The sequence below is a fragment of the Aplidium turbinatum genome, chromosome 6 (assembly GCF_918807975.1).
Source record: "Aplidium turbinatum chromosome 6, kaAplTurb1.1, whole genome shotgun sequence".
NCBI lineage: Eukaryota > Metazoa > Chordata > Ascidiacea > Aplousobranchia > Polyclinidae > Aplidium > Aplidium turbinatum.
The window spans coordinates 19,532,257-19,539,547 of record NC_137477.1 but is presented as its reverse complement, the minus strand read 5'-3'; positions in this window follow the sequence as shown (position 1 = coordinate 19,539,547).

Below are 7,291 nucleotides of genomic sequence, written 5' to 3'. Positions count from 1 at the left end.
TCTGTGATTGTTGCATGAGGTTGGCGTATGAAGCTGTTACGTCTTTGGTTTGTTTGATTGCAAATTCAGTTTCATGTTTTGAGGAATTTTGTTTCATTGTCAACCGGAAACGACGTATATAATCTCCCCACGCAAAAAGCACAATTCAGTTTAAAATATGCAGCCTTGAGAGTGAGACATGTTCTTCGGAGAATAGCCCAGCTTACCTTACTATTAGAGGCTTAATTTTGAAACTAACTTGAGTGATTGATTGAATCTTTATCCTCGGACTGGGAAAGCTTCTTGCAGAGCTTAATCCTGGCAGTTTCGCATACTTGTAGAGGCTTTGAATCATTGACGCAGGCCCGGTCGCGAAATATTTTTTCCCACGAGATTTCTGTCTCATTTACATATTTTGGTAACAGTTTGTATTAAAACCGTGTGAATGCAACATTCTCTCGTTGGCACTGTTGGTTCAGTGGTATCATCCTCTGCCTAGTAATCGTGAGAACGAGGGTTCGACGCCCGTCGAAGTCAAACTTTCTTTTTTTTTTCAAAAAAGTAGGGTTAGGGAAAGCTTATATTTTATTATCATTGCAGAATTTTATTGGCAAATAGTTATTTCGCAATCTGAATCAACCAATCTCTCAAACACTTTCGGAAAATCTTACTTTTAAAGTGACTAAAATCAATGAGACAGAAATCTCGTGGGAAAAAAAATTTCGCGGCCCGGTCACCGAGATTGACAGAGTGAAGTTTCTGATTGTTGAAGTCTTGTTGCCGGGGAACTATTCCATCTATTAGATGCCGCTGAATGGAGAGCAGTCCTTAACGTGCGTTGCTCAAGCGCACACCCCGAGAGTCGAACCAGCGCCGCTTGATCTTGAAGCTTTTTCGTTCTAGAAGTGACGCGCTAACCAATTGAGCTATCGGGGCGGATAACATCATCATCGTCCAATCTCGGTTTTGCTGGAGGTGGCCGGTTCTTTCCTTGCAGCTTTTATTTTCAGCTTTAAGTATTGTTCCAACAGACTAGTGGAAATTTTTTGTTACTATAGAAAGTTTTTGTTACTTTTTGTCTAACAATATTCTTCTGCTGGGTAAGTACAGTATACGCTACTGTATCCCCCAAGTGTTGCCTATATTATACCAAGTTATAAAACGGGTGGCCTAGACGTTATCATAGAGAAAGGGTAGCTATGGACAGCTCATTTAAGTTATGAATTTTTAATCCAGTTTTTCATATTTGTAAAAAATTCTTAAAATAACCTACGCTACATATCATCACAGAGGAACATCCCGAATTCGATTTCCAAAAGATTCAAATGTTTTTTGGTTTTTTTTGATACTGCAAACCTCATGTACGTGGTCCTTTTTCGTGGGCATCGTTCTATTTCGATATCACAACAAGCTTAGTCTAACTGAGCTGCCCTGTGTCTACATAATGAAGGTCTAGATCAGGGGTGTGCAACCTTTATTACAGGAGGGCCAGATATAAATAACCGGGTGAAACCGCGGGCCGCACGTTTATTTAACATATGATTTCTAGTAGTTGCAAGCACAAAAATGTATTTTGTTTTTGTTAGGTATTCATGTTATTCTTATAGCATTATTAGGGTATCTCTTTGCAGATATAGCCTAATAAGTCAAGACGCATAAATTTCTAAAGAAAACTGCTATTCAAATTCATTGTCACACCGACTTTATTTTCAGTTCAGTGAGAAATTTGCAGCTGGTTTTTTTCCCAGGCGGCTTTTTCCCAATTTACTTTAATGGAAGTGCTCGCAATTCGAAGTCCATTTTCCAAATGTTCGTCTGTCAGAACCGATCGATGGGGATTGGGGAAATTTTATCACGTCCATTTTAGAAAAAAATTATTCGCACAAATACGTTGAGTCAAAAAAAGCCATTTTTGAAGCCATGAGTTTTTTCAAATGTGGAAAGTCACCTTGGTTAAGATGTTTTCGGTAAAAATCGCCAAGATTCATTTCTGAATACTTTGCTTTCAAATCCATTTTCTCTTGAAGATCAATCAGTTCAAGTTGGATATCAGCTAGTGCTTTGTAAATGTCTGTGTTGAATGACGAAAAGAATATACCAAACAAATGTTCATGAGATTTGAAGTCCTTGAAACGAGCCAAAAATTCATACAACAATTTTTCAAGTTGGTCAGCAAATTCAGTTTTCTTCTCAGGATGCATTCTATAGTCTTTTAAAGTTGGAAAGTGGAAACATTTTCTGTCTGTATGTGAGCTTTCCAAAGTCGTAATTTGTTCATAAAGCCTTTTATGTGACCATACATTTTTACGTTCCAAATGATTAAATACAATGGATTTGCTGTGGCCGGTGGGAGATTTCTAAAATTGTTAACAGAAAGTGCTAAATCTACAGTAGGCTACAATAATCCACTCCACAATGAATTGTTCACACGTAGGCCTACCAGACTAAACTAAATTATAAACACCTTTCACGGGCCGCGCACAATTCAAAATTGGCACATCTTTGCGGGCCGCACAATTTTTCTTCGCGGTCCGCACGTTGCACACCCCTGGTCTAGATTTAACAAAAGTAAAGGAAGGTATTTAGACATAGGCTGAACCTTCAATAATAGATTACAGTTAGCCTATAGCCTACATTTTGTATACTACAGCCATATGGTAGAATAGCCTCCTAAATGTTGTCTTTTCTTGTGTGATAACTCCTGTCGCTTTCCTTCACTTTGAAGTCGTTTTAGTTTTTCAGACTAGTATCTGATTACAGTATTGAGTGCTTGAGTAGGCCTACAATCAGATCAACAGCAAGATTGCGAATCGAAAAACAAAAGAATTAAATACAAAAATAGAATTGAAAAACGACAGGCCGAAACAAAGCGTTTTTATTTGTAAGCTTTTATCAGCTAGGAGTAGGCCTAATAAAAATATGGGCTAGGTCATAGTCACGCCATGATTACAGGTTAGCCAGGTCCAAGATAGGCTATTGTTAGGCCTACAGCAAGAGTATGATCAATGATAAGTAAAGATCTTCAATTTTGATGAAATCCCTCAACTGCATGTGAACTTTAAATTATTAGTCCAGTCTGCTTTTATTTCAAATTATTTAACAAGCACTAAATATATATAAAATCGCGATTTTAATTTGTTGAGAGTGCAGCAAAGTGCAAACGCACTTGCTGCAAAACATTCATTTTATCAAACAAAGAATTATGCAATACACCACCTTAGCAGGGGCGTAGTTAGGAGGGTGCCCTCCCCCCTCGAACTATTTTTGTAGCCTATCCTAAGTGCAACGGACTAACAGACTTGCTAGCTGCATCAGCGACAAAATCTTTTTTTGTTCACATCACAAGTAGGCTAAGCAGGTAGGCTACCAAAATGCGGTTCGCTTCAGTTTTATATTTTTATATCTCCAATTATCTTATGGCGGTAAATGATCAATGGTTGCCCAAATCTGCCACTGTTTACGGGCGTTCGAAACAAAATTTTTGAAAAAAAATCTTTTTTTGGTTTTCGTTTTATTTCAAATTGAGTTTCATATTAAAGAACTTCGAATAAAAAAAATTGCTTTACTAGTTTAAATTATAGGCTACCTGGTTTGAAAAAGTTGTTGATGGTTATAAAAGTTACCTCTCTACCCAAACTGTACTTTAGATTAAAACAATCATTGCCCCTACTGAATTGACTAACTGGGTTCTACTTTGTATGTTCCTTGTCAATTACGCTTCGTACGACCGTCATTTGGCTAGTTGTATAACGCCAAATAACAAAATTAATGTAGGCCTACTTCGGCTGTTATTTGCATTGACTTTATTTTTTTTTTTATAATGAAACAAAGATTATATACGTAATGGAAATGCGGGTTGAAAATGATAGATTGTAAACCGATGTCGTTCAATTAAAAAGTTGATTTTTTAAAGCGTTTGGATGGCCTAACACTTAACAGCTTTTACTTGAATTTTTTGCTACGATTTGATCACCGTAGCCTACTCTATTAATCGGCTATACAGCATGTCTTAGATTAGACAAACAAAACAAAGTAACTTTAGCGGGTTTAACATGCTTTATTACAACGAATAATAACATAATTAAAAAAAAAAAGATTCTACTGTAACGTTTTTGACAGGTAGGCTACGTGTGTCTTCATCAGGAATTAGGCTACTTAAATCTGCAAAGTTACTTTGTTTTGTTTGTCTATGGTTCAATAAAGCAAACTCTCTACCAAGCTTTATCATTCCAACATTATAATTATCTTATTAACGCAATGTGGTTGAAATACAGATTAAATTGGAGAATAGTTTTGGAATGTTTTCTTGAAGAGTCATTTCGCTTATAAATTGATTATATTGAACAGATCTTAAAAGAGACGATTAGGCCATGACTGGTCTTATTTCTTTTCCACGTCAGTAGCCAAATGTTTATACTGTGATTTATTTATTAACGCTATAGGCTATACGCTATAACTTTTTGCGATAGCATTTTAAATTGTAGCGTATATCATATTTACCATAAGAACATGGTGTATTTTGCTTTGGTCTATACATGGGAGGGTGAAAAAAACACGAGAATAGTAGGCTACCACATGACATTTGAAAAGTCTCTTACCTAAAAGCAATATGTTTAATTTTAAATTTCTTGGCACAACCCAGGGATTGGTACAACTCCAATTATTCGAATACAGAAATATAAACAGTGTTGGTGGTAGAGGTGCGAACCATCTTCCACTGAATTGGTTTCCTTTTTAGTTCAAAGCTTTTCAGAAGCTCCTGTGCCAGAGATCTAATTTCATTGTTTCCGTCCTTTGAAGTTAGTGTAAATTCCTCCACAAAGTTTTTACACATATTGCGCAACAACGGACATTGGATATATGTAAAAACGATTAATGTTTAATGTAATGTGGTAATGTTAGTGCGCTCAAAGGAGACCTGAAGAATAAACTAATTTAACTGAAGAAGCTTAGGCTACTTCAAACAACGCTTAGTTTAGGCAACTAAAAACAAAGCGTTTATTCAACGCAGAGTGGTACTGGATTTGCAAAAATTAAGGCTTTAAAGTTGCACGTGCAAACAAAAATCAGCCAATCACTAATAATTTTGCAACACGTGCCTAACTCAATTAGTTACCGTAACCTTCGTGTGGCAGCTAATTTTTCCAACGCTAACAGGCGGCATAGCTATAATTGTACCTTCATATAGCCTATGTTGCATGAAAATCAGCGTAGGTATACTTTCTGTGTGGTTTTTATTGGTCCAAACGTTTCAATACACTGCTCAGACATATCCTATTATAATTGTTGGCAGTTGCTGTGTCTGCCTAAACCAGAAGTGGAAACAACGTAAAACTAGGAAAAGCTGTGTTTGCGTTCAACCTGTTTGGGAAGAACATTCACATACAAGGAAAACGTGTGTTATGTATGAAGATAAATAAAAAAGCTTCCTGAATTATCGTTGAAATTGTAAATAAGTTGTTTTGAATTCTTTTGTTATCATCATCGTCATCACCGGCCATTCCTGAATAAGGCGTCGGCTACCCTGAGTCTCCACAACGATCGATTGTCCATAGTTGTTTCTTTTGTTCTCACAAAACATTATCCATTTAAAAATAAAAATTATGCCTTTTTTCTTGCATTAATTCCATACAAAACATGTGAAGGTACAATTTTAAGGTTAGGTTTAGTTTTTGCCGCTTGTCAAGGATGTAAAAACAACTTGGCCCCTATTTCGGAAACGTGCCAAGTTTTTTTTCTTAAATTTCCCCTACGCAATCAAGATGTCAGGTCAACAATGTAGAGATGTCAGAAAATTTCAGGTCGATAGGGCTTCTAGTAAAAATGCTGAAACACTTTAAAAACGCAAAACTAACAATATGTACCTATGCTTGAATAGACGAAGGTTAAGTTGATGTAATGCCGTTGAGCGGACGAAATCACCGAGAAGATTTTGCAAAAAATAAAATAAAATTGGAAAGTTTTTTCGTGTTTGGTGGGGCATGTAATCACAGGTCACCCCTAAATCCGCTAGCAGTTTCGATATAGTATTTTTTCATTTTATGATTTTTACATGCTCAAGTAGACTATAGGCTACCAGAATTTCCAATGCGATGTTTAGTTCCAGCTTGAATGAAGATGATAGGCTAATATTTTCGATTGAAAGCAATGCCTGGTGGCATGAACATAATTATTTGCTTTTTGGAGTTGTGTATTTGCTTTGTTTTACTTTTATTTGTGATTGTAATATGGACCATCTTGAGTGTGATGCAAATACAAATCAATTAACCTGATTCGGGCGAGTGACCAACACTTTGTATTGCTTTTCAATCTTAAAAATTGTTTTTATTATCCAAGGACGCTTAAACGCTTATTGTCAACTATTCCTTCTGTGCATTTGTTCAAACGGGCTTGTTTGCTCGTTGGAAAGTTATCATAAAGCAAAGTATTGTTTGCTGAAAGAAAACGATGGACAGTTTCAACTTGGCGACAAAAAGGACTATTTGCAGCATTTCAACGTATTTAAATGTCCACTCAATGATAAGTGATCACAGCCGTCCAACAGAAGAAAAGCATCGCATCAGACAGAAAGGCAAATTTGCTCACAGTCTCGAAATCTTTTATGTATTAACCTTCGTTTTATGAAAATATTCAATACCAGTATGTAACATTGTGAAAGGAAGAGTTGTACTTTAATATCAGCACAATCAGATATGTTTTCACTATCGAAAGTGAACAATTAATCGTGATAAGTGCGATAATCGATACCGTGGAGTTAGAGGACAATCACAAGGCCGAGGTAGGACAATCAGGAAGTTAATATTTTTTTCAAAGCAGCCTGTAGTAAATGAAGTAGCATCAAGTTGTTTGGTTGCTTAAAATGATTTCGATTTTGCTCGAAACGCCATATAAAAGATGTAGGCTACAGTTTGACATGTTTTTGTAACAAAGTATAAACGGCCCTCAAATGGGTACTTACAGCCATGCGTACAGCAAGCTATGAAAGCGGCTTAACTGGATCTCGGGCCATTGTGTCTATTCTCAGCGTGACGTTTATTACAAATTTTACTTTCAATAAAAAAAATAAATTATCGCTCGAACGCACATATCGAAAATAGGCTGTTTTTTTCTTTGCTTATTGATATCCCACTTGCAACATAAAGTAAGAAAAGAAAATGACGAAAAATGACTTTTCTGGCTACATTTAGTACAGTATTTTAGTTTTATCAAAGTGAATGTGGAGTGGCATGATGGATATCCGAATGACAGGCTAGCCTAGACTGCAGAGTTGTAGATTATATGAGTTTATTCATAAATGCAGCGTCCCGTTATA